The sequence below is a fragment of the Vulpes lagopus genome, chromosome 2 (genome assembly GCF_018345385.1).
Source record: "Vulpes lagopus strain Blue_001 chromosome 2, ASM1834538v1, whole genome shotgun sequence".
Classification (NCBI taxonomy): Eukaryota; Metazoa; Chordata; class Mammalia; order Carnivora; family Canidae; genus Vulpes; species Vulpes lagopus.
The window spans coordinates 118,595,195-118,620,155 of record NC_054825.1 but is presented as its reverse complement, the minus strand read 5'-3'; the positions used below and the strand labels follow the sequence as shown (position 1 = coordinate 118,620,155).

Sequence of the window (24,961 nt, the reverse complement as noted above, 5' to 3'; positions counted from 1 at the left end):
ACTTTGATTCCCCAAATCATTTCAAGATTTTTTTCAATAAGTAGCCTCTCTTCCCCCTGTATGAGAAAAATAATGTGTGTATAAGACCTTTCAATGACCTCCTCTGAGTTTTTGCCTCACAAAGAGACGTCAGTTACTAATACCTAACCCTACCACCTCTCTTCACCTCTATATCCATAACTGAAGCTAGATCTCAGAATGCCTCAGGTGCAAAATTGGTAAGTCTCTTTCCATAAGAGATAGAGTATGCATTATTATAAGACCTAAAAGATCTTTTAAAATTTATCAGTAGGAACCTAATGAGCTGGGTGAGGATGGTTTCTAAGAGTACTATGCTGAAGGAGACATAATATAAGGATGAATTGGCCCAATTTATTTATAATGCTTTAATTGCCTGGCATTTTGAATTTAGTATGCCAGCCAAAGCAGGTTTAAGTACATTTAGTAGTTTCCTTGTTGACTACAGAATCCTGGATTTAATGAAAACCATTTCATGATGTCAAAATGGCAGAACTTCCTTGCTCTAATGGAGGAAGGAATTGAGAGTTTTGAGGTAGATTTATTGTATACGACCTACACACCTTATTTCTATGTCCATTAGGAGATTCCAGAGAATTCTCTTTCCATGAAGGCAATAAAAAATTAAGAGAGTTCACAAAGAAGAGAGTGGCATCCTTGAGAAGTTCTAAGGTGTCTGTGTTTGAAAAACTGAAAATAAAGGTGAAAGGTGGTGCCATTGTGTAGGATCTCTCATTTCTTGGGATCTCTCCTTTCAGTGGGAATAACAGAATCCAGGAATGGGAAAGACCATGTGGTAATGCTTAACCCTCAGAGAAAAGGTGGTTGCAATTACCATAATCAGCCACAGAGACTGAGTGGCAACCAGTATTTTGACCTCCAGAAATCTGTGGTTGTGGCTAATTGATGACAATGTCCCCTGGTATAAAGTGGATGGGCAGCCAACAAGGTATTACTTGATCTGTCTAATTGGAAAAAGTGTATGTCTGGTAAACAAAAATCCAACTTGAGTTGCCAAAGGGGGAATTCATTGCTTCTTATAGTCCCACTCAATTTCCAGACCAAGGATGTTCTTAAAGAAAGGCCCAGGAAATCCACCCCTTGAAGAATGACTGGATTATCAAAAACTGAATCTGATTGTAACTGTTATTCAAGAGTTGATATCTTTACTCAAGAAAATTGACTCAGTCCCAGATTCCTAACTATTTGTTCATTTGAGAAACAGCTCTCAGGAAAGTAGTAAAAATCTGTTATTTTCATTTTGGACTCGTAGATGTCAAGCTGGAAACCATATATCTCAGCTTCCTCTGTGGCTACATACAGCAAGTTGACTACATTCTAGACACTGGAGTATGAGAATATAGGGTGCATGCAATGTCCATCATATTTACATAAAAGAAATTGCTTGCCCCAGAATTTCTCTCTATCCCCTTTCCACAAGTTGAAATATAGATATTCATGACTCAGCTTTCACCATGCAGACACAGATAATTTACTAGGTGTATGAAATGCTGTGAACCTGAGTCCCTGGATGATTGCAAGGAGGAGAGCTGCCCCACCAGCCCAGACTAGCAGAAGGTTTTATGATCAAGAAAGAGACATACAAAACAAAACAACAAACTCACATAGTATTCTGTACTGTTCTTTGGAGTCTCTCTATATCACCAGCTTAGCCTGAGCTTTAATACATTTTGAAGACTGAATGTTGTGTTATCCCCATTTCCCACTTTCCCCCCCTAGTAACAGGATGAATTCTTTAGTATCTCTTCAACTTAACTAATAATCAAATAATTATAACTTTAAAGAACATGAGATGCCATTTTTCGAACTATTTGTTTGGAAAAGGATAATTATTGTAATAATATTCACCATAAGAGAAGATGTGCAGAACAACTTTCACAAATTTTGGTGGAAGGATAAATTGGTTCTAGCTCTTTAGAGGACAAATGGGCATGATCCATCAAAAATTTTAAAGTGCGTAATCTGATCAAGCAATGCTGCCTCTAGGAAGCCATCCTATATGTGAACAAAGTTGTGTTTATAAGAACACTCACTGCAGCATTGTTTGTAAGTGGCAGAAATCTGATAAAAAGGTATCAGTGGGAAAGTCTTAAATTACCGTATGTCTGTATTTTGAAATTTGATAGCACTATTTAAATGAATGAGGTAGGTCTATATATCATGATTTAGAATAAATAAAAATTTCTACAATATTACATGAAAGATGTAAGATACAAATTAATATATGTAGTTTGTGTTCCAACTTTTATTTTAAAAAATCATCTGTATATTTATACAGATAAATATGCAGACAATACATACAATACAACACACACTCAGGAATATAAATTGATTGATAGATAACACACAAATTTTATAAGGAAAAATAGTAACCCTCCTAATTTTTAATTATATATCATAATCTCTTAAATTTTATATCATTATATAGTATCTTAATAGTTAAAAATAATAAACATAAACTATCAAACTGAAAGAACTTTAAAGGGCTTTTCAGGGTCTTAGAGTCTGCTTTGGGAAGTTATTCTAAATCCAGTGATATATTTTCCTTTTAATTATTTATTTATTTATTTTTAAGGATTTTATTTATTTATTTATGAGAAATACAGAGAGAGAGAGAGAGGCAGAAACATAGAGGGAGAAGGGGGTTCCCTGCGGGGAGCCTAATGTGGTACTCCATTCCAGGACCCTGGGATCACGCTCTGAGCCAAAGGCAGACACTCAACCACTGAGCTCCCCAAGTGCTCCATTTTCCCCTTTTAAAGAGCAAATTTAAAATACATTCATTTATATCTGTTAGACATTTTAGGACATTATTATTATTATTATTGATTAACTTGACTGCAAATTTTCAAATGTAAATGGCATTTTCTCAGGATTAATTCATATTTAAAAAACCTGAGGTTTTCAAATCTAATAGAAAATCTTATAAACAGATAATGTCTAATTGATGTGATAAATCATTCTGGATAATGCCTGGGTTTTTTAAAATTCAGTTAACATTAAGAATAGAAAGAATTCAAATTGTCCAGAAGCTTATTGATGCTCACATTCAGTATTTTAAAAATCACATTAGCAACAGTTGCAACTTAACACTCATTGATACTCCAAATCCCCTCCTGGATAAACTTTGCCAGGAAAATTTAACTTTTTTCCCAAAGGCATTATTTCAGTCTAAAGAATCACATGCACAGACTCCCGCCAAAGGAATCATTACTACTAATGGTAAGTCAATCGGAGAAAGACAATTATCATATAATTTCACTCATATATGGAATATAAGAAATAGGAAAAGGACGATAAGAAACGAAGGAAACGGGAAAAATCAGAGAGGAAGACAAACCATGAGAGACTCCTAACTCTGGGGAAACAAACTAAGGGTTGCAGAGGGGGAGGTGGGTGGGGATATAGGATAACTGGGTGACAGGCACATGATAAGATGAGCACTGGGTGTTATACCATATGTTGGTAAATTGAATTTAAATTTAAAAAACTGAAAATGAAACAGTTGCAATAATATTGAAAATTTTTTTTAAAATTCTGTTTGCTTCTCCCTGCTTATCTCTGTGGCACTTAATACTCTTGATGCTTGAGGATGGTAAATAGCCACAGGTTTTATTTTCTCTTCTTGTATCACGTAAAGAGTTATGCTTAAACCTGGAGTCCTTAATCTCAAAAGTCTTATCAAAGGAATAGTTATAACATATTTTAATATGGATGCAATACATATCAGATATTTTCCCTCTTTTTATAATTCACAAGAGGGGATCCCCAGGTGGCTCAGCAGTTTAGCGCCTGCCTTTGGCCCAGGGCCTGATCCGGGGGACCCAGTATCAAGTCCCACATCTGGCTCCCTGTATGGAGCCTGCTTCTCCCTCTGCCTGTGTCTCTGCCTCTCTCTCTGTGTGTCTCTCATGAATAAATTAAATCTTTAAAAAAAAAATATATATATATATATATATATATAAAATTCTCAAGATTGGTCCTTATCAAATGTCACTATTAATAGCAATGTTTACTCATCTTACAGATCAATGTTTCTTTTTCTCTCTTTTTAAAATCTGAGTATAGTTGGCACAATGTTACCTTAGTTTCAGGTGGTCAGCATAGTGATTCAACTTCTCTATACCTTATGCTGTGCTCGCCACAAGGGTAGATACCATCTGCCACCATACAACACTATTACAGTATCATTGCCTATATTCCCAATGCTGTGCCTTTTATTCCCATGACATTTCATAACTCAAAGCCTGTATCTCCAACTCCCCTTCACCCATTGTACCCATTCCCTCACCCTCCTCTGGCAACCATCAGTTTATTTGTTCTCTGTATTTATAGGTCTGATTCTGCTTTTTGTTGCTTATTCATTTGTTTTATTGTTGTTTTGTTTTGAGTTGGGTTTTTTTTTTTTTGTTTTTTGTTTTTTGTTTTAGATTCCACATATGAGTATCATCATATGGTATTTGTCTTTCTCAAACTTATTTCACTTAGCATAATACCCTTCAGGTCCATCCATGTTGTCACAAATGACACAATCTCATTTTTTTATGGGTGCGTAATATTACATACACACACACACACACACACACACACACACACACACATTCAGAGCACATCTTTCTTATCCATTCTTCTATCAATGGACTTTTAGGTTGCTTCCATATCTTGTCTATTAAAAGTAATGCTGCAATAAACATAGCGTGTATACATCTTTTTGAATTAGTGTGTTTATTTTCTTTGAGTAAATATTCAGTACTGGAATTATTAGATCATACGGTATTTCTGTTTTTGATTTTTTTGAGGAATCTTTATGCCGTTTTCCATAGTGGCTGTATCAATTTACATTCCCACCAGTGGTGCACAAGGTTCCTTTTTCTCCATATCCTCACCAACACTTATTATTTGTCTTTTTTATTTTAACCATTCTGACGGTGTAAGGTGATATCTCATGGTTTTGATTTGCATTTCCCTGATGATTAGTGATCTTGAGCATCTTTTCATGTGTCTGTTGACCATCTGTATATCTTCTTTGGAAAATGTCCATTTAGGTCCTCTGCACATGTTTTTAAATTAGATTGTTTTCTTGGGGTTGAGTTTCATAAGTTCTTTATGTATTTTGGATATGAACCCCTTATCAGATATGTTATTTGCAATCTTCTCCCATTCAGTAGGTTGCCTTTTTGTTTTGTTGGTGGTTTGTTTCACTTTGCAAATGCTTTTTATTTTGATGTAGTCCCAAATTTCTTATATATGTTGCCTAAAGCAAAGGAAACAAAAGCAAAAATAAACTATTGTTAATAAAACAACTTCATTTACAACTGTATCAATAGAATAAAATAGCTGGGAATAAATTTAATAATTTTAATAAAAAAGGTAAAAGACCTGTCATCTGAAAACTATAAAACATTGATGAAAGAAGTTGAAGGTAACACAAAGACGTGGAAAGATATTCCACATTCAGGTATTGGAAGAACTATTATTGTTAAATTGTTCATACTATCCAAAGCAATCTATAGTTTCAATCTAATCCCTATCAAAATACCGACATCATTTCTCACAGAATTAGAACAAATAATTTGTATGGAACCACAAATGACACCAAATAGCTGAAGCAATCTTGAGAAAAAGGAAAAAAGCTGGAGGAATTACAATTCCAGATTTCCAGGTATACAACAAAGCTGTAGTAATCAAAACAGTATGCTACTAGCACAAAAATAGACACATAGATCAATAGAACTGAATAGAGAGCTCAGAAATGAACCGAAGTTTCTATGGTCAACCAATCTACAGCAAAGGAGGAAAAGACAGTCTCTTCAATAAATGGTATTGGGAAGAGTGGACAGCTACATGTAAAAAAATGAAACTGGACCACTTTCTAACACCATACACAAAAACAAACTCAGATGGATTAAGGATCTGAATATAAGCCTAAAGTCATAACGATTCTAGAAGAAAACACAAGTAGTAGTTTCTTTGACATTAGGCATAGCAACATGGTTATGATTCACAATTTTCTGACAACTATGCTTTCCTGGATTCTCAGCCTCTTGTATTTATTGACTTTTGTTAACTGAGAGACTCATAAATATGAAATTTTGGGGTCAAAGGGTGTCTTTTAACTTTGATAGATCCTGCAGAATTGTTCTCAATAGAATTGTAATCCTTCACCCTATCAACAGCTTGTGAGACTTCCTTTTCTTTTCAACTCTTTGTAATACTGGATATTTTTTAAATGTTTATTTATTTATTGATTTACCAAAACTAAAGGTGAGAAATGACATCTCATTTGAGTTTTGTATGTTGGAATATTGCTCCCTTTTGTGTTTAATTTTATGCTATTATTGATCTATTATGTGCCATTGCATTGCATTGCTAAATATTTTAAGTATATAATAGTTAATGCTTACATAATTCTACAAGGAAGATTTTATAGTTTACATTTTAGACCTGATGATATTAAGGCTCAGAGCAATTAAATCATTTGTTCTCTAAGTCACACACACATAGGTAATAAATGATATATATGTCACATACACAAATTAAAATTCAAGTTTAATTCAGATACCCATGTATTTTCTAACTTGTGCTATCTCTGTTCAAACAATAAGAACAAGAAAAGTGAGAAATTTTTTTTAAAGTGAGAAATTTTTTAAAAATTTATTCAAGAGGTTTGAGAAAGAGTAAAGGGCTAGAACTAAATAGTGTAGGTAAAAATTGCACAGAAAATATTTTGAGTTAAAGCACTAGTGATGTCATGTGCAAAAAGTAAAAATAAAAGGGAGTTATTCAGATTATGCTGTAATATTATCATAACTGAGTGAAAGTGAAATAAGTAAAGAAATTAATGAGTTGATAGTTTCACTTGGACTATAGCAAAATATTTTTATATAACTAACTTTAAAACATTTTTCATTCAATAAAGTAACTTTTGCTGCTTTGATGAAATAATAGTATTAACAATATGATATTTATCAAGTTTCTACTATGTAGAAACAGACATGTTTGAGGATGACTGAGGATTTTTTAGATATATTAACTAATTTAATCCTTATATCAGTTCTATGAAGCTGGTACTATTTTACAGATGAGAAAACTGAGTCTGAGAGAGGTTAATTAATGTGCACAAGGTTACACAACAGTCAACTGTGGAATAGGATTCATATCAAGGTAGTGTGACTCTGAACCCAACCTTCTTAAATACTACACCATAATACCACCTCTGTAAAGATTATTTTATTTTATTTATTTTAACTTTACTTATTTTACTTATTTATTTTTGAGAGAGAGAGTGGGGTCAGGACAGAGGGAGAGTAGGTTCTTAAGTAGGCTCCACACTGAGTGTGGAGCTTGATCTCACAACCCTGATATCATGATCTGAGCTGAAATCAAGAGTCAGATGCTTAACTGACCGAGCCACCCAGGTGCCTCTGTAAAGATGATTTTAGATAAGATTCTTAAATGGTCATTGTTTGGAACAACAAAAACATCAAGATAATTAAAAATGGTTATTTGGAAAATAAGGGTACTTAATATTCAAGATCTGAAAATTTATTTTTCCTTATTTGTTCACTCTATGGTAGGATTTATCTGTTTTTTTTTTTTTTTTAATTTATGATAGTCACAGAGAGAGAGAGAGAGGCAGAGACACAGGCGGAGGGAGAAGCAGGCTCCATGCACCGGGAGCCCGATGTGGGATTCGATCCCGGGTCTCCAGGATCGCGCCCTGGGCCAAAGGCAGGCGCCAAACCGCTGCGCCACCCAGGGATCCCGGTAGAATTTAAAAAGAAAGAAAATTGTTTCTTTTGTCACTCTTTTTTTTCCCTTTGTTATTTCCAGGCAATCATTCTTGCATAAAATACATATTTGCAATTCATATCACTCTTTACTCTTACTTGTTGCTTTTATCTACTAGGCTTCTAATAGATGAGATAGGTAAAAATTTGGACTATCCACAAGGTAAATGGGAAAGAGTGCCAACAGACACAGTATTGCCTAGTAGTGCTGTGGGTCCAGCTGAAGTTACAGTCAATGAAATTGTAAAAGTAACTAGACCAATTTGAGTTTCAACAATTAAAACATTGTTTAATTGTCACTGGAATAGCTAGTCAGATTAATAAAATAAATAAGTGCATTCAGACAAATTCTGAGGAAAATTTCTGAAAATTAACTTAATAAAAATAAAAATTTCCAAAAGTAGAATAATGTCTATTTCATTGTTTTAAGTGGAGGCAATACTATCTAGTGCTTGATGAACTGCTAGACATTTAAAACTTCTCTTCCATATTATATTAATTCTAGAAAGTTTAATTATATAAGTAAAAATGAAATTCTACTATATAAATGTCTTATTTGTCTTTCTAACCTATAAATCACTTGAGAATAGGGACCTCAATATGCTCTTTGACATTAGATAAAGTTGCCAAAACTTAAGTTCATAAATGAATAAATACATGTCGGAAAAATCAATATAAAATCAATACAGACAAACATTGAAACATTTTTGAGATGTTTGGTGAAGAGTTTTATTTTTACTTCAACTACAAACTATTGGAAAATGCAGTTATTTTTATATTAGGTGGGTATATGATTTTTCACTAATAAACACACCAGACACATGAAATATTTTTTTAAGCGATGCAAACAGTCTTCAACAGAATCTAAAGAATGATTGTGATCTTGATTTTTTTTTTCTTTAGAATTTTCTAAGCTGGGTTTCTTATAGTTAAGTAGCAGCATTGAACCTTGTGTGATGAATGGGCATGTCGTCTTAGGAAAGCAAGTACCTTTTATAAGCTGAATGTTCTAAATGTTCTGTTACATTTCGTTATGTTGAGCTTTGGGATCAAGTACAAGAAGCAAGTCATAAGAACGGTACCATTCATGCTTCTTTGATGGTGAGCCATCTTTTCATCTATGTCATCAATTGTCCTCTTTTATTGGGTTTTAAGTGTGGTCTCTCATAAATGCACACCCATCCATTGACCTGATCATAAATTGGATATATGATAGCACCACACCAATTTGCCATATACTTGAGCAAGAGATTTAATCTCTTGCCATGTTTTACCACTCACAAAAGTGCGTCTTTAATATATTTATTCCATACCATACTGGAAGTGTTGAACTATTCACAAGGTCTTAAGAGTCAATACAACCACGTACAGAGAAGCCATCAGAGAATTCTTTAAATTATAGTCTTTAATTCCCCAGAAAATTTATTCCTAATCACCAAAATAAAATATTTACAATTGCCAAAACTATCTTTATTATTAACCCAAATGTATAAAAACTGGTTACCCATAAGGCATTTAAGGTGTTAGGATTTTGACTTCAATTCAGTGTGTTTAAGTAAGTAATTGGAGAAGTACCATATATGTTCTAACCTGTCACAACCTTACCAATCTTTTTTCTTCTCACAGGCTTTGTTAAAGGTCCTTTGTAAAATAGGTTCCCTTCTCCAGTCTGCCATTGCCTCAGGGTGTTCCAGCATCTACTCCATTTGGAGTAGAATGTTAATTAGCCCTTTTATTTTAGATACAGTACACCTGCTCTCCACCTATTGCCACAGACTTAAAAATTTGAGTTCTTGCTTCCTGACACTGCTGAGTCTCAGGCATGAATTCTGATTCCCTTAACCCATACCTCCATTCATGGGCCAACCTCATACTTTCCTATACCTAGCTTCCACACAGAGCCACACACAGAATAATCTACAAAAATCACAACGGAAAATTTTATATTACTCTCTAATTACCTCCTCATTTCTCTACTGGAGAAGCCATAGAGTGAATGGGCTCAGTGTATTAATTCTACTGAAGGAAAGGACATTTCTTAGTGAAGGTCACAAAATGAGGTACCAGAAAGTGAATATCAAAAAGATGCTTCAAAGAAGGCAAGAAGTCAAACTGGAAAGGATTGTCATTATCTAAAATGGATTTTCTCTCAAACAAAAAGCAAATAGTAAGAGCTAAAAAATGTAGACTATTTTCTTTTCTCTGTTTCTATTATTACCCCTTCCAATTCAATCTCTGTGCTATAACCTCAATTGGCTATTTAAAATACAAATCTCAATTGCTAGTCCTCTAATTTAAGACCTTTTGATAATACTTTCTTCATAATTAAGAGTGGAATAAAGTCTTTTTATATTCTGTGCTTTGGTGACCTACTTTCCCCTTGCCTACTTGTTCTTTTTTTTTTTTTTCTTTCATGTTCTCCCATTTCCCAACCCCTAAACATCTAAATCCCTCCTAGTGGGCTTTAAATCTCACTTCACTTATGTGTCTTCTCTTCAATTCCTCCTATCAAAAATAGTCTCTTCAAAGTTCGTCTTGTAACATCTTACTCCAACACTTTACCTCTTGCTTCTTTGGGTTGTAGATGGCTATGACCCTATCTCATCCCCCCTTCTTGCCTAAATACTCCTTCACATGTAAACAAGGAGCTACAACTGATTCGTCAGTTTTTTCAAAACGTCTAGCAGAATATCAGGAACCTTAGTTGGCATTCACTCAATAAATATTTGTGCAATGCATGACTGTCTTCAGCCATCAGAATCAATCTCTACGAGAATCTACAAAACCAAATGACTAATGGCTTCTTTTGTCTACTACAGCCTAAGTGGAGAGTGCCAAATAGTCCTAGAATAAACGAATTAAGTTCCAAAAGATGAAAAAGCACAAAGCAAAGAGAATAAGAGGGAGATGATCACACCATGTGCTGATTATTTTGCCCAGAAGCCTTCAAGGCCTTTAATTAAACAGTTTAACCATGGGAGGCAAAAGATGGAATGTGTTCCAAATTAATGCTTTAAACTCATTATGCTTCCAGGCCAGGAAATATAATAACTGCATAAGAATTTGGAAATTATTTCCGCAGAGATCATGACAGGTTTTTTTTGATAAATCTCAGTCACTGTGCTTCAAAGAAGTCTTTGCTATTAGCTGAGCTGATATAATGAATCAAAATGGGGCAGGTCTTGAAGTTGGCAGTTTGATTTAGATATATTTAGATGAAAAATATCACCATACTCAAATCTCTTTCCCCCTGTCTTAACATTTTACAAAAGTAGTGCATAGTGTGGTTGAGATATATTGAGTAATTGGATTCTCAAAACATTCAAGGAGAAAGGATTGATTTAAAAGAACCTAATTTAAAAGAAAACCTTTGAGACACCTGGGGGGCTCAGGTTCAGCTTCTGCCTTCAGCTCAGGGAGTGATCCTAGAGGCCTGGGATCTAGTCCCACATCGGGGTCCTTGCATGAAGTCTGCTTCTCCTTCTGCCTGTGTCTCTGCGTCTCTCTCTCTGTCTGTCATGAATAGATAAATAAAATATTCTTAAGAAAAGAAAGCTTTTAATTTTACTTATTCTTCTCAAATTAAGTTATATGAATGACCATTTTTATAATTCTTTGTGCCCTTTCTTCTTTCTCTATTTGGTCACAATTCCACAAAACTTATTCTCTTGATTCTATTATATAATGTTCAGAAGATTTTGATAAGATAGGAAATACTAGGCAATCAAAATTAGCCAGCCATATCTCTTATAGTAGGTCTTTTTTTTTTTAAGATTTCATTTATTTAATCATGAGAGACACATAGAGGCAGAGACATAAGCAAAGAGAGAAGCAAGTTCCCTAAAGATCCAAGACCGCAAGATAATGACCAGAGCCAAAGCAGATGCTCAACCATTGAACCACCCAGATACCCCTTATAGTGGGTCTTTACAAGGCTAGTATACCACTTCTAATTCATGCTGAGATTTTTTCCTGTTTATTAGATGATAAAGGGTACACCAAGAAATATTTTCCTTTTTTACAGGCTTACTCATCACATTTTATATGGAAATTATTGTTCCCTACACCACATGTAATATTTTTAGAACAATGCAATTCAACAATAATATTACTAATGTAATATGAAATAAACTAGTTTGAGATCTACAGGCAGCACAAAAATAATCACTATATTATTTCTGAGCTCAAGTTTTTACAGTTTTTACAATTTTTAGGAGAGCTGTGATAACCAAGTATCAAGATAGCTCTTAATGAGCCTCACCTTCTGGTGTTCCTACCTTTGCATCATCCCTTCTCACACTGAATCAGTGCTGGCCTATGATGGAATTGTGGAAATGATGGTGTGGGGTTTTCTCTGCTAGGTCAAAAAGTCATCTCATCTTCTGCCTTAGCCTGTTGGATCTTTCACTCTGGTGGAAGCCATCTGCCTATAAACGATTTGAGACTGTACCCTACTTGCAAGCTAACAAGCTACCCTGCCACAGGTTCTTGGATAGTAGTAGAAGACACGAGACTCCAGGGTCACATTCAAAGGACAGTTTATGATTCAAAATAATGGGAGTCATCAGAGTACCAGCATTGTGCCAGTTACTTGAGCCCCGATTCCCACAGGCTAACACAAACTGGGCCATAGACAACATCCATGCAGTGTAGACAACATCCATGCAGTGGGTTGTGTTGAAGGAGATAAACCTGAAGTTTGGGGGACCCAATTTTTTTTTAAGATTTTGCTTATTTATTCATGAGCGACACAGAGAGAGAGGCAGAGACATAGACAGAGGGAGAAGCAGGCTCCTTGCGGGGAGCCCAATGCGGGACTCAATCCTAGAACCCTGGGATTATGCCCTGAGCTGAAGGCAGACACTCAACCACTGAGCCACCGAGTCATCCCTAGGGGGCTCAGTTTTTTAAACCTGATTGATCTCTGCCTTAGGGAGATATTACCTTTATGATATGGGAGAAGAAAAAAAAAAAAGTCTTTTGCTTGGAGGGAGACTGTCTCTATCCAGCAAGGCTTTTGCTATGCAGACATCCTTGAAAAGATAATTCAGAACAAGAGAAGTTTTCAGTTCCTCTACTCACCAGCTTTCAGTTCCTCTACTCACCAGACCCAGGAAAATTGTCTTCCAATATTGAAAAGCCACAAGACACCCAACAGCCTTCTTGAGAGAACCATGCAGTGATGAACCTCTTCCAGCCCCTTCCAAGGTGATTCAGTTGCTGGTAGGGTGGTGCCTCTTCCAGCAACCAGCACCACACTACCAGCAACTGAATCACCTTGGAAGGGGATCCAAAAGCCCCAGTGAAACCTTCACATGACTTCTTTTCTAGCTGAAATCTAGCTACAGTTTTATGAAGGACTTGAAGCCAGAGCCATTCAGAAAGTTACCCTAAAATTCCTGATCCTCAGAAATTAAAAAGAATAAAAATACTGGTGCGTTAAGCCCGTTTTGAGGTGGTCTGTTACACAGACACAACCAACACAGATTTTTGTGCTTGAAAGTCGTGTGTTATCCCAACAAAAGTCTTAAGATGTTATGAGTAGCTTTGGGATAAGGCGTAGGAAGAATCTGGAGGCACCTAAGGAGAGTCTCAAGGAAAATGTAAGAGGTCTTGATGAGATATTGAGCAAATCTTAGCCACCTCTGAGGCTGTTGGGAGGGCTCACAGGAATGTGAGAGAATGTTGCTGGATACAGGAGGAAAGTGATCTTTATGACACAGTGGCAGAAATCAGTGACACTGTCGTGTAGGAACATGGAAAGTGGAAAATGTACCTGAGGAACTAGGGTAGCTAGGAGATATCCAGGCACTGTACCATATTCTTCTTGCTCCTAGGGGAAAGAGAAATAAATAGCCTTTTATTTCCTTGAAGAATACATACTGTGTTATATTATTGACAACATCAATTTTATAAATAACTTACCATTTGTGCATATTGCAGTTTCAGAAGGTAAATCTTTATTTTCTACATACAGCTTAGTTCCCTGTTTTAACACGAGCAAACACCATTTTTTAAAGAAAAACTAGTTGGAGAGAAAAGAGAAGTAATAACTTTTGTTTTAGTTGACTTTTATGAAGTGACTTTAAAGATGAACTTAAAAAAAACATTACAAATAATACTTTCAATGTTAGTTTTATGGAGGTTTAAATTGTTCTATCGTATAGTGCTGGAAGTCAAAGTAAGATGGGGGAAGTTTCCAGGAATGTGGGTATTAAGGCATAACTGCATATTCACTAGGGTACAAAAGAAAAATGAGAAATCAAAATAAAACATTACCCTTTAGAGGAACAGTTAAAACTTACTTTCACAAGTAAGTGCTGTTCTATTTCCAATAATGATTCTGTCTTACTTTGAAAAATTCTAAACAATAACAAAACACTTGGTCAGAAAGATTCAATAAGCTCTCAAGATTCCAACTTTAATTTGGCAATGATACTAGCTGGTCTTTGAAGGCTGAACACATTGGACTGATTTAATGATGAATAATTTGGAGGTTATGCAAAATAGTTTTTGAACCCTCAATCACCTGCTGTTACAGTCAGCATTTATACACCTTTCAGAGGCTGCTACACATGTTCTTTTAATGTTTGATTTTATTTGTTAAATAAGAGCCAAAAAGTGAATCCAGTTTAGGACATAAATATTACATTTGGAATATTGGATTTAATGGGTGTTTCTAAAATTTTCCTTATTTTGTGGCCCATCTGCTTGAGAAATACCTTAACATAATTTTCATATGCACACACACAAACACACAGAGAAAAATAGTTGAAAATAGAGGTCACTGAAATAGCTATAACTATAATACCTTTCTCTTATTTTGGTTCTGTAGAAATATTTGTCTTCAGAAAGATATTGTCAACTTCTAACAGAAACTCATTAAGATGATGAAATCACTGGGAGAAAAATTTCATTTCTTTCTTAGAAATTGAATTTCTGGCTCTGTTCAAAGAGAGTAGAATATTTCTTTCACTCTACATTTATTTATTTATTGGGAGAGGAGGGGCACAGGGAGAGTGGAGAGAGAGAGAGAATCTTGAGCAGGCTCCATGCCAGAGACATTGATATGGAATGGAAACAAGTATATCACCCCACAAGCTACATGAGATGTACTATAGAGTGATGTGCATGGGCCTAGGGGCAGGAAAACCGAGTCTTTTCTGAGCTTTGCTCGTAACTTGCTGTGTTACCACTTAGTATCAATGAACTTCCTCACCCATAAAGTAATATACTTATATTGAGGGATCTAAGTTTCCTTCAACTCAACTAGTCTACAATTCTGAAAGCTTCTACCTTTAAGATGATTATAACCTGATATCATATAATAAAGTCTGACTCTACTCAGCAGTATCATTTGTAGGTAATTTTTTTCTCATAATGTGTTTTCCCATGAAGTTAATGTCCAATTATTTTGAAAGTTAAACACTGTTTGAAATGCATCACCAGTCATTATGATTTAATGACATTTTCTGAGAGTAGTGAAAACACCATGACCTTGATGTTATTGGAAAGGTCTTGGTTATGAGTTGTTTAACATGTGGGGAGTTGTTTGACATCCTTGTCACTACAATATAAACTTGTACAACTTTTCATGAAGGTATCCTTCATGAAAGTTGATCTCTGTCACTGAACATATGTTCTTTCACCAGATACCTGCCTTTGATTAATTATTTCAATCACAAGTCATGATAGCGTTGGCATGACAGAGGGTATCTGTTCTGTATTCAGAGGATCATTTCTCTGAATGAAAATAGAAATTGTGCTCTGTGTCAGATGGTTATCCACTCCAAAGGAAAATAGCAAGAGACAAGACAGCCATGAGGTGGGCTTCTGGCTTTTTACTAAGACCAAACACATTCAATCAGTGGATAGCCTCACAGCATAGCAAAGCAGATGGACACTTCTAAAAATCCCCAGATGAGATTTTAGAGTCAAACATTTCAAGTGCATACAGCCTATTGTAGAGGGGCAAAAAAGTGCCTCAAGAATAGTTTTTTGATACCGAGAAAAGTTTTGTGTGTTTTCTTAAAAGACAAGCTTTCATTTGGAAATATCAGATTAGCAAGGTTTTTCATAAGCCAGAACTCTACAGATACTTTTGTTGATTTGCTGGCTTTTTACAAACTTAAAAAAAAAAGTTTCCCCAAAAGAAAACAAAAGTGAGCACATTTTCTAAAGTGGAACACTTGAACAATTGTTACCCATACTACTTTTATAGTCTTCTCCTTTTTTATTCTTAACCTATAGAAGAATTATTCTTTAAAAAAATCCTTACCAAGCAAATAAAGTTGACTAAGAAATCTAAAACATCTGAACAGGAGCCAGACGTGTAGGTAAAATTCATCTTCAACCATTTGATTCACACGTGTTCCTTCTCTGACAAGACAAGACGAGCCAAACAGCATCCAACAGCATTCCTCCGTTTTTCCTTTTGTTGTTTGCCAGTTAATTTTTATTCACTGGAAATGCCAATTTTCCACATGCTATTCAATGTGGTGTGCTTGTTTGAAAAGAAGCAAAGAAAAAGAACTTAAGATGCTGAGAACTTAACTCATTCCTTCCTTCTTTTCCGTCCTCCTCCTCGCTGACAAGTCCCTTTCTTCCTGGCTTAGTGAGAAACAAAAGTAGACTCATTCAACTTCAAAACTTGAACCCATGCCAGGTGAAATATTTGAGTGAGGCTTATCCTCCACTCGCTCACGCTGCATAGGTGGGCCTAGTTAAGTGGTTTTTGTTGGCTACACGGTGTATTATGACTTTACAGTCACACCCTCCGTGCCAAAGTGCAGCTCAGCAAAGTGTGCGTGTGGGTGGGGGTATGTGTGTGCTTTGTTTGAGAATGTAGAGCTAAAGCAACTATGTAGTTGGAGACATTGAGGAAACTCATCATTTCAGAATATATTTAATCTACAGCGAGCCCTTGCTAACACTTGATCTTTACCATAACATACCTGAGAGTCAACAGCTTTAACACTCTCTTATCACTTTTTCCCTAATTAGGTAAACTGGAAAAAAAAAAGTGCTCAATCACTTGCTTCAGTACAGCTTAGAAAGTTAGGAAAAAATGCAGGAGTACAAAACAACGCTTCCAACTTGAATTCTTTTGCCTGAACCACCAGGCAAGTCTCTGCCTGAGGCAACACTGCAAAGTAATGCAAGTGCTGTAATTAACCTAAAAATTCTTACAGGAGGTACAACATCTCTCTAGAGTAACTTGATGTGCAGGGAAGGACCCCTTTTGTCAGACTTGGCATGGAGTAGAAGCAGTTATCTATATGCATTAAACAAATATAATTCAGAGCAGTTGCTTATGAGAAAAGCCTAAAAAAGACTGTAGAATCATAACCTTTTTTGTAGGTTGTAGATGATTTGTAGCAGATGAAATCCAAAGTATTGGGATGTAAACATGTCCCATAGATCTCTAGTGGTGTTATGTTAATAGGGATAACTGATGATTAATGCTATTCTACACTCTGCAGCATTTTAGAACAGAAATAGGTCTCCAGATTAGCCAGTTCAGTTCCTTCATTATACAGATGAATAAACTGAGGCCCAACAGGATTAAATGATTCATCAAATATTACATGTCTAATTAACAACAGGAGGGTGGTTATAATGTGGTTCTCCTGACAGTCAATTCAACTCACCAAACTTGTGGATGTACCTTTCATATGAAAAGAACTTTTCTTACTGATGAGAGATGAAAAGATATAGACCCCACAAAGCCTACCTTTAAGGACAGAACAATGAAGGAATAAGATAAGTATAAAGCTAACTATAATGCAAAGAAAAGGAAAATATTAGCTTTTATGGGTTCAAAGGATGGAGAAGAGAAATTTGCTATAATTTCTTGCTATCCTAATGATTCCTTTTTCACAACTATAATAGAACAGTGATTTGAAAAGGACCTCAGAAAACCCACTGAGTTCATCAGGTGTCTATCTAAATTAAGGGTGACCAACATATGCTTTAGGATGTACAGTTCTTCAAAATGTAGGTATACTGCCTAAAGCAAAAGGAGTAAAATTGCTATTACAATGAAATAGTTGCATTTTAAAGTAATATGTATTTTGTTAAAAATCTCAAATGAGAACAATGTAAAGAAATATCACTACTTTCCAAACCACCAGTAATTCTTTTTTTCTTAGCAATAAAAAAATACTGTATGATACAACTCTGGTGATTCTGCATCCCATTGTTTATCATATTGGTCATTTTTTTGGACAAAATTTTATGTCTTATGACCTTAACAAATCTCTTATGTACTTGAACATACTAGACTCCATTAGATTTTTATAGGATCATTTTTGCAAAGTATTTTTTTTAAATTTTTATTTATTTATGATAGTCACAGAGAGAGAGAGAGAGAGAGGCAGAGACATAGGCAGAGGGAGAAGCAGGCTCCATGCACCGGGAGTCTGATGTGGGATTCGATCCCGGGTCTCCAGGATCGCGCCCTGGGCCAAAGGCAAGCGCCAAACCACTGCGCCACCCAGGGATCCCATAAATTTTTTTTTTTAATTTTTATTTATTTATGATAGTCACAGAGAGAGAGAGAGAGAGGCAGAGACATAGGCAGAGGGAGAAGCAGGCTCCATGCACCGGGAGCCTGATGTGGGATTCGATCCTGGGTCTCCAGGATTGCGCATTTTTGCAAAGTATTAAGGCTAGTTTACATCTACCTGTTTTTTGTTAATCCTGTAAATTTAGAATTTTCTACAAATTTCATAAGCAGATTCCAAACTCTAATTGAAATTCTCAACAGAGATGGTGAATGGAAACCATCTTTATAGGAGAGTATCCTTTCCTATGAAGAACATCATTAATGGATCCCAAATAATTTAACACTGGATAGTTCATCTTTAGATAAGACACTTGATTTAATGGGTTATGCAAATAAAAGGACTACAGTTAAGAGCACTTTTCCTAACTTGGCTTTAAAAGCATGTCTAGTTCATCAATTATATATTGTTTACTCACTGAAGATCCATGTATAATACACTGAAAATTAATGTATAATCAGTGAGTCACTCACAAGAGTTAACTCAAATGCCATTTGAAATTAGACATTATCTGAGAAGTTGATCAATTTTGTCCAGACACAGATCAACATTAAGGACCAATGAAAGCCAAAATAAACCAGTATGAAAGAAAAGGAAAAATCTACTCTTAAATGGTACAAATGTGAAGTGATCTTTAATAAACATAAATACAGACATTCACAGAATTTATTGATAGAGGTGTATTCTATACATTAAATAATGCTCAACAATGGCTTCATGTTTTTATGTTAAATATTCTTTTTCTTGAAGTGCCAAAGCACTGTGAACAAACTCCTAACAGAAATGTGACTTCTCACAAAAAAGGACTTAAAATATATTTGCCACCTCTGAGGTGAGAACAAGCAGATCACCACAGAGAGGGTGCAGCCATCAAAGGGAATGTGTGAAATGCGCACAGCCAACATTGTGCAAAACACATTAAAGAAATGTGCTTTGATTTTTTTTTCAGGAAATCAAGTGACAAAGACGCCACCCACAAAGACTATATATATTGAAGGAATATCTAGGACAGAATTCAGTAATAAATGCCAGAAGTAAAACTTGGACATGCCAGTATGGACTGACCAATACAGAATAATGTATAACATTGATAAGATTCCTACTAGACTCTGTAACGTACTATACTCTGTTGTTAGCCATACTGATACTGGGTAAAAGTTCTCATCAACTCCTTTGAAAAATGGAACAGGCACTGAAATTCTAGTACCCATCATATGTAAACATACCTAACAGAATGAAATTCCAGTTGGTGTATAACATGTCACCCTTTCTCCCCAAGAGTTAGTATCATTTGAACATGATGACTTATTCCAGTAGAAAGATAGTATTAATTGGAGCTTTTTGGAAAATATGGTGTTAAAAACAAAAACAAAAACAAACTACTTCCATTACTTGTGAAATGATTAAGTTTTGAGAATTTAACATATGTGCCTCATGGAAAATATTTCCAATCCCTGGAATGAATCCTGGTTGGTTTAAGGATGGGGCTGTGTCCTAAAAAGTTTCAATCTCAGTGAATCTCAGAATTCTTGCTTCAAATGCTGGATAAAAGCCTCCTCTCTCTCAAACTTGTAGTATGTCAAGAGAGTCTAAAGACAATGACATTCATTTTGTCCCTATGGGGCATTTCCATAGCTTGAGTTGGGATCCAACACACAGAGGAAAGAAAACTTCAGGAAGTGACAGGAAGCTCCTGGATTCAGCTAACCCTGAAGCTAACCCATCATGGATTTACTGCTACACAAGCCAGTACATTTTCCTACTTTTAGTCCATTTACCATTAGGTGTTCTGATTCTTGCAACCAATGGCATCCTGAATGATGTAGTCCTTTAACTCTCGTACAATGTAAAAGCTCTGTAGCCTTGCTCCAGGCTTCCAATGCTTGTTACTAGCCACCTTCTCATATTCACCCTTTTTTTCAGCTATAAAATATCACTGGAAGTTCCCTGAACGCATCGTGCTATTTTGGATCTCTGTATCTTTGTATGTACATGTTTATCCCTCTCCTAGGAATGTCCCTGTCTCCTTTCTTGGCTTATCTAATTCTATTTATTCTCGAAAGTTTTTGTCCTCTGTGATGTCCCTAAGATTTTCTGGCCCATCTCCCACTTGACTTAGATGCCCTTTCTATGTGTGTCCATGGCTTACCTTTACCATGGTATTTATCTTTTATTATAATTTATTCTTCCTAACTGGACTAAAAACTCCTAATAAGATATTTAGTTTTTTTTTTTCTTTTTCTTTTTTTCTTTTTTTTGTTTTTTGTTGTTAGTACCTAAACTAACACTTGTTGATGTTCAAATGTTGGCTGAATTAATGAGTGCACCAGATAATAAAAGAAAAACAATAAACCTAATTCCAGCTTAGGATAAATGTTTTCCTTTAATTTGGCTTTGTTTTGTTTGGTTTGGTTTAGGTTTTTAGGTAAGAGAGAAAGCATAATGGATTTTAATGACTTGGAATGTGTTTTATATTTTGATACAGTTTATTAACCCTTAGAGATAGGTAGCCAGATAGAAAACTTAATTACGGATGAGTTACCTTCTCTTGTTACTCACCATTAGTCACTAGAGAGAAATAAGCAATAGAAATTGAATGAATTAGTAAAAACTTACATTGTTATTTGAAAACTCTGAAAGCACAATTTACATGATGATGTCAAGCTTATTTAGGCTGAGTCTACAGATATAAAATTAAAAAGGGGGAATTTGAAGGTTAATTATGGTAAATAGCTTCATATTACTTGGTATGGTAAATGTTTTTGTATTAGTTGACCTTTCTGAGGTTGCCAGAAAAGATTGCCTTCACTAAGTGGTTTCAAAACATTACTACTCTTGGCCCCAGTCATTCCATGACCTGAACATTTAGTGGCCCTCAGTGAGAATGTCAGTATCATCTTAGAACTGACTGGAGCTCAAAACCTATTCAGGTTTTTAGATGATGACTGATGATGTCTTTTTCAGATAATATACACAATAGGGGAAAATTTCTTAGTGATGCTTTTTAAAAAATTTTTTTACAGTGAAGCTTGCCAAATTCGCCTCTGCATATTCTAAAGTTGGTTTTGGCCTGTTTGTTATCATTCATCTAAGTGTCAGTCAGGGTCCTTCCTCATAGGAAACAGATGGCTCAGTGCATCAAAGTAACGAAAGTAAGATTTATTTACAAAGGGCCTAATGCCCAAGGTGTGAATGGAGTTTAGGAAACAACTAGATCATGCAGGGACCTGAGACCAACTGCAATAGAACTCTTATCCCCCTCTTCAACCTGTGTGCAGAGAGCTGAGAGGAGGACTCACCAGGAAAAGAGTGAGGACAGAAGTCACCTGGGGAAGAGCAGGGATTTCCCATTGAGGGCATAGCCTGCCCTAGGCAACCTCAGCAGAATGGAGCCAAAGAAACAAGTTTCCTGACATCATTCTCTTCACTACTTCCTGTCTTCTGCTGGACTCCCCTTCGATGGGAAGTCAGAGGGTGTGGGAGGTTTTTTGTTGTAGTACAAAATGAGTTAGCTTTTTTTTTTTTTTTGCCTGTCAGTGCCCAATATTGCCTTTGTCTGGGTGAAAAGATTGTGTCTGCAACCAGTGAACAATCTCATCAGCTAGTATATCATCATGAGGTAATATCAATTCGGTCATAGTCCTTTCCAAAGTCTAAAATGTTAGCTACTACTGCTATTCTTCATATAGGAAATTCATGGGGAAAAGAGAAGAAAAAATAACGAAGCACATAAAGCACAGCTTCTAAGTTCTCTCTCTGTAGTCAGCCACTAGCAAAACTTGGTTATCGTAACTGCCTACTTCCACCACCCATTTCCATGTCTCTTTATTCTCTGCAAGCACTTCTGCTGGATGAGGGTTTTTTAACTGCTGAGATCATTTGAAACTTCATTCCTCATTCTGTGAATCGGCCTTGTACGCTCAGTCCTGGCTATGCTGTGTTCTAACTCTCTTTTGGGTCCACTGGTGGGTGAGAGTCTGAAGAGAATCAATATTTGCTTCTAAGGTGAGGACAGTTCAAAATAATTTGGAGATTCATAGTCCTTAACTTCATCTATGTCTACGTGTATGTCCCATCCAATGAGACAGGGTTCCACTGTTTACTGGGAATTGCTTTTCCCTTAGCATATTAAGGGATCTGGCCAGTCCAGTTTATAATTAGTGCTATGACTCTGCAATCTTCACAATCATAGCCTGAGCTTGGTTGTCATCTGTGTCTTTCAAAGTTACTCAGGAAACCTTGTGACTCAGCAGATTCCTAATTACGTGTTGAGAGCCTTAATTCTCTTTTTCCCTATCTGTATTCTCTAGGACTATAAGAAGAACTAAGTGACTCTAAAAATATTAATGATCAGAGCAGCTAAGTGCCACAGCCACTTGATCTTCACCAGCTTATCATCCCATGAAACCGTAGCGATAACCTGAATATTGATACTGCTATAAGATGCCAAGAATTACCCCCATCTGACTCTGCACACCCCCAGCAAAGAGGTTACCCCTACACTCCTCACATATGTGGCAGACTGATCCTAGAATCTCATTTCAAGGCATCTGTTTCCTGGGGCCACCTTTGTACCAACTAATATTATCAGCCAAGGTTCCTCCAGAAAAGAGAGTAGAAAAGTATTTATTCACAAAATGACATATTATAAAAGTTTGAGTGGAGTGGAGGTTGTGGTCTGTTGAGATAGAGGAGGAGTGGGAGGTTTCACGACTCTCAAACCCAAAGGGCTGAAGAGAGGGAGAGATTAGCAGAACCTGGAAGAAATAAAGTCCCAAACTCATCCAAAAGCCAGAGTACTCCAAAGCCCTAGTAATGTAGTTGATGCAGGCCCATTTTTGAGGTAGAGGGCAGATGAGAAAAAAGGGAATGGCTCTGGATGGTCACCCATAAATATATGACACATGGCATTATCTTTCTCTCCGCAAAATCACGTTCCTGTCCTCCTTCTAAACTATGTGACCTCACCTTTTCCTTGAACTATATGATTTAATTAATCTATTGTCTCCAGTTTCCCATTTATTTGCATATTTCTGTGATGGTATATTAAAACCATGCTAATTTTTGTGTTTCCTAAATGTGCTCTGATACTTTCTTATACTCTTACATAGGTACCTATAAATATACACATTTACATATGTTTTCCATTTGGATATAACCAGTGACAATGTCTTTCTTGTATGTTATTTGGATCATGTCATAGACATGTGCACAATTGATACTGTACATGCATTAATGACTTCTTAAGTTTAAAAGGTGAGAATTAATAACTGAACTTGGAATTACATATAGTTCTAAGGATTATATATTTTTCTTCCCTCTTCTCTCCTAATACAGCATTCTTTCTCTGATTTAAAACTTTCAATTTTCAACTTATTTTATCATCTGGAAGAAATGCTGGCTCTGAAAATGAAATTTATGAAAGCATAGCTTTCAAACAGTGGCAAGAGATATTTTTAGTCTTAAGGAGTTCACGGTGTTTTGTTTTGTTTTGTTTCTTCCATCTTGTTTCAGCAATGAATTCTGATTTTCTGATTAGGAATTAGGGTTTTTAATAAAAATCCCTTTTAATTACCTCAAATTTTTATTTGAAAAAGAGTGGTCTTATCTACATAATTGCCCAAAGAAAAATCATAACAGATCACAACGAAGTTATTTAAAAACCAGGGATATATATTAGCCATCTTGATGTCTAGTCCAGATAATTTTACCTCTGAACATTTTAAGTGCAATAATAATGAAATAGAAGGTAACTATCCTAAAATAGCTTTTTGAAAAGATTATTTTATATCTGTAAAATGTCACTGATATATTGACGTTGGAAATAAATTCCTAGTAATGATGTTCTAAGTCCATTTTCATTTATAACAACTCAAAACTCAGATGGCAATGATATTATCATGGTTTCCAGATTCATAAATCACCATCGGTCATTTCCATAATGTTTAATGTTTGTTTTCCAAGGACCTCAAATTAATCCATAGATAGACCATTAATATTTTGGACATAGAATATCTGTATAATTTTACAATGTGAAAAGTAAAATAAGAACATATTCTTGACACTGAGGTCATTTACTTCAAGTCATATTCCATGTCTCTGAGAAAGAAATAAATAGAAACTTCGAAATTGTGGTTCTGGATTCTCTACTGTGGCCATTTAGCCTTCCATATTTCTATTTTATACTTTAGTAGAACAGCTTTACGATTTTAATCAGTCCTCTTTATTGGCTCAGAAGTTATAGCAGACTTGCCCTTTGTATACCACTTAGGTTTTGTGGAGCATGGTTTAAATAATGCTGCTTTCAAATCTACATATATATGCAGAATAATGGGTTTCTGCCATTCTATACAAGATGAGATAAATATCAAGGAATATATGTAAACTTAAGCTATCTCCTCTTTCTAGTTTTGAGAGACTGAGGGCAGATGGGTAGATTGATTTTATTTTCCCTAACAAAAAAAGAAAAGGAAAGAAAAATCTTACTTTAAGCATGTCAGTACCTAAATAATCAATATGGGACACCCAAAATAGTTTTAGAACCAAATATTTTTCTTCTTGGCCAAA

The 24,961-nt window shown here is 35.5% G+C and overlaps 1 long non-coding RNA gene across 1 annotated transcript in view; it reads right to left on the bottom strand.

The window, feature by feature from the left end:
* Nucleotides 1–5,233: 5,233 nt before the first annotated feature.
* The window catches only part of LOC121484869, a 53,195-nt gene continuing 33,467 nt past the window's right edge, over nt 5,234–24,961 (bottom strand). Inside the window, exons 5-8 of the long non-coding RNA XR_005986132.1 lie at nt 16,108–16,332; nt 13,755–13,854; nt 13,606–13,662; nt 5,234–5,293 (exon numbers count right to left, since the gene is read on the bottom strand). This is a non-coding gene — a long non-coding RNA (uncharacterized LOC121484869). The remainder of the gene's footprint in view (nt 5,294–13,605; nt 13,663–13,754; nt 13,855–16,107; nt 16,333–24,961) is intronic.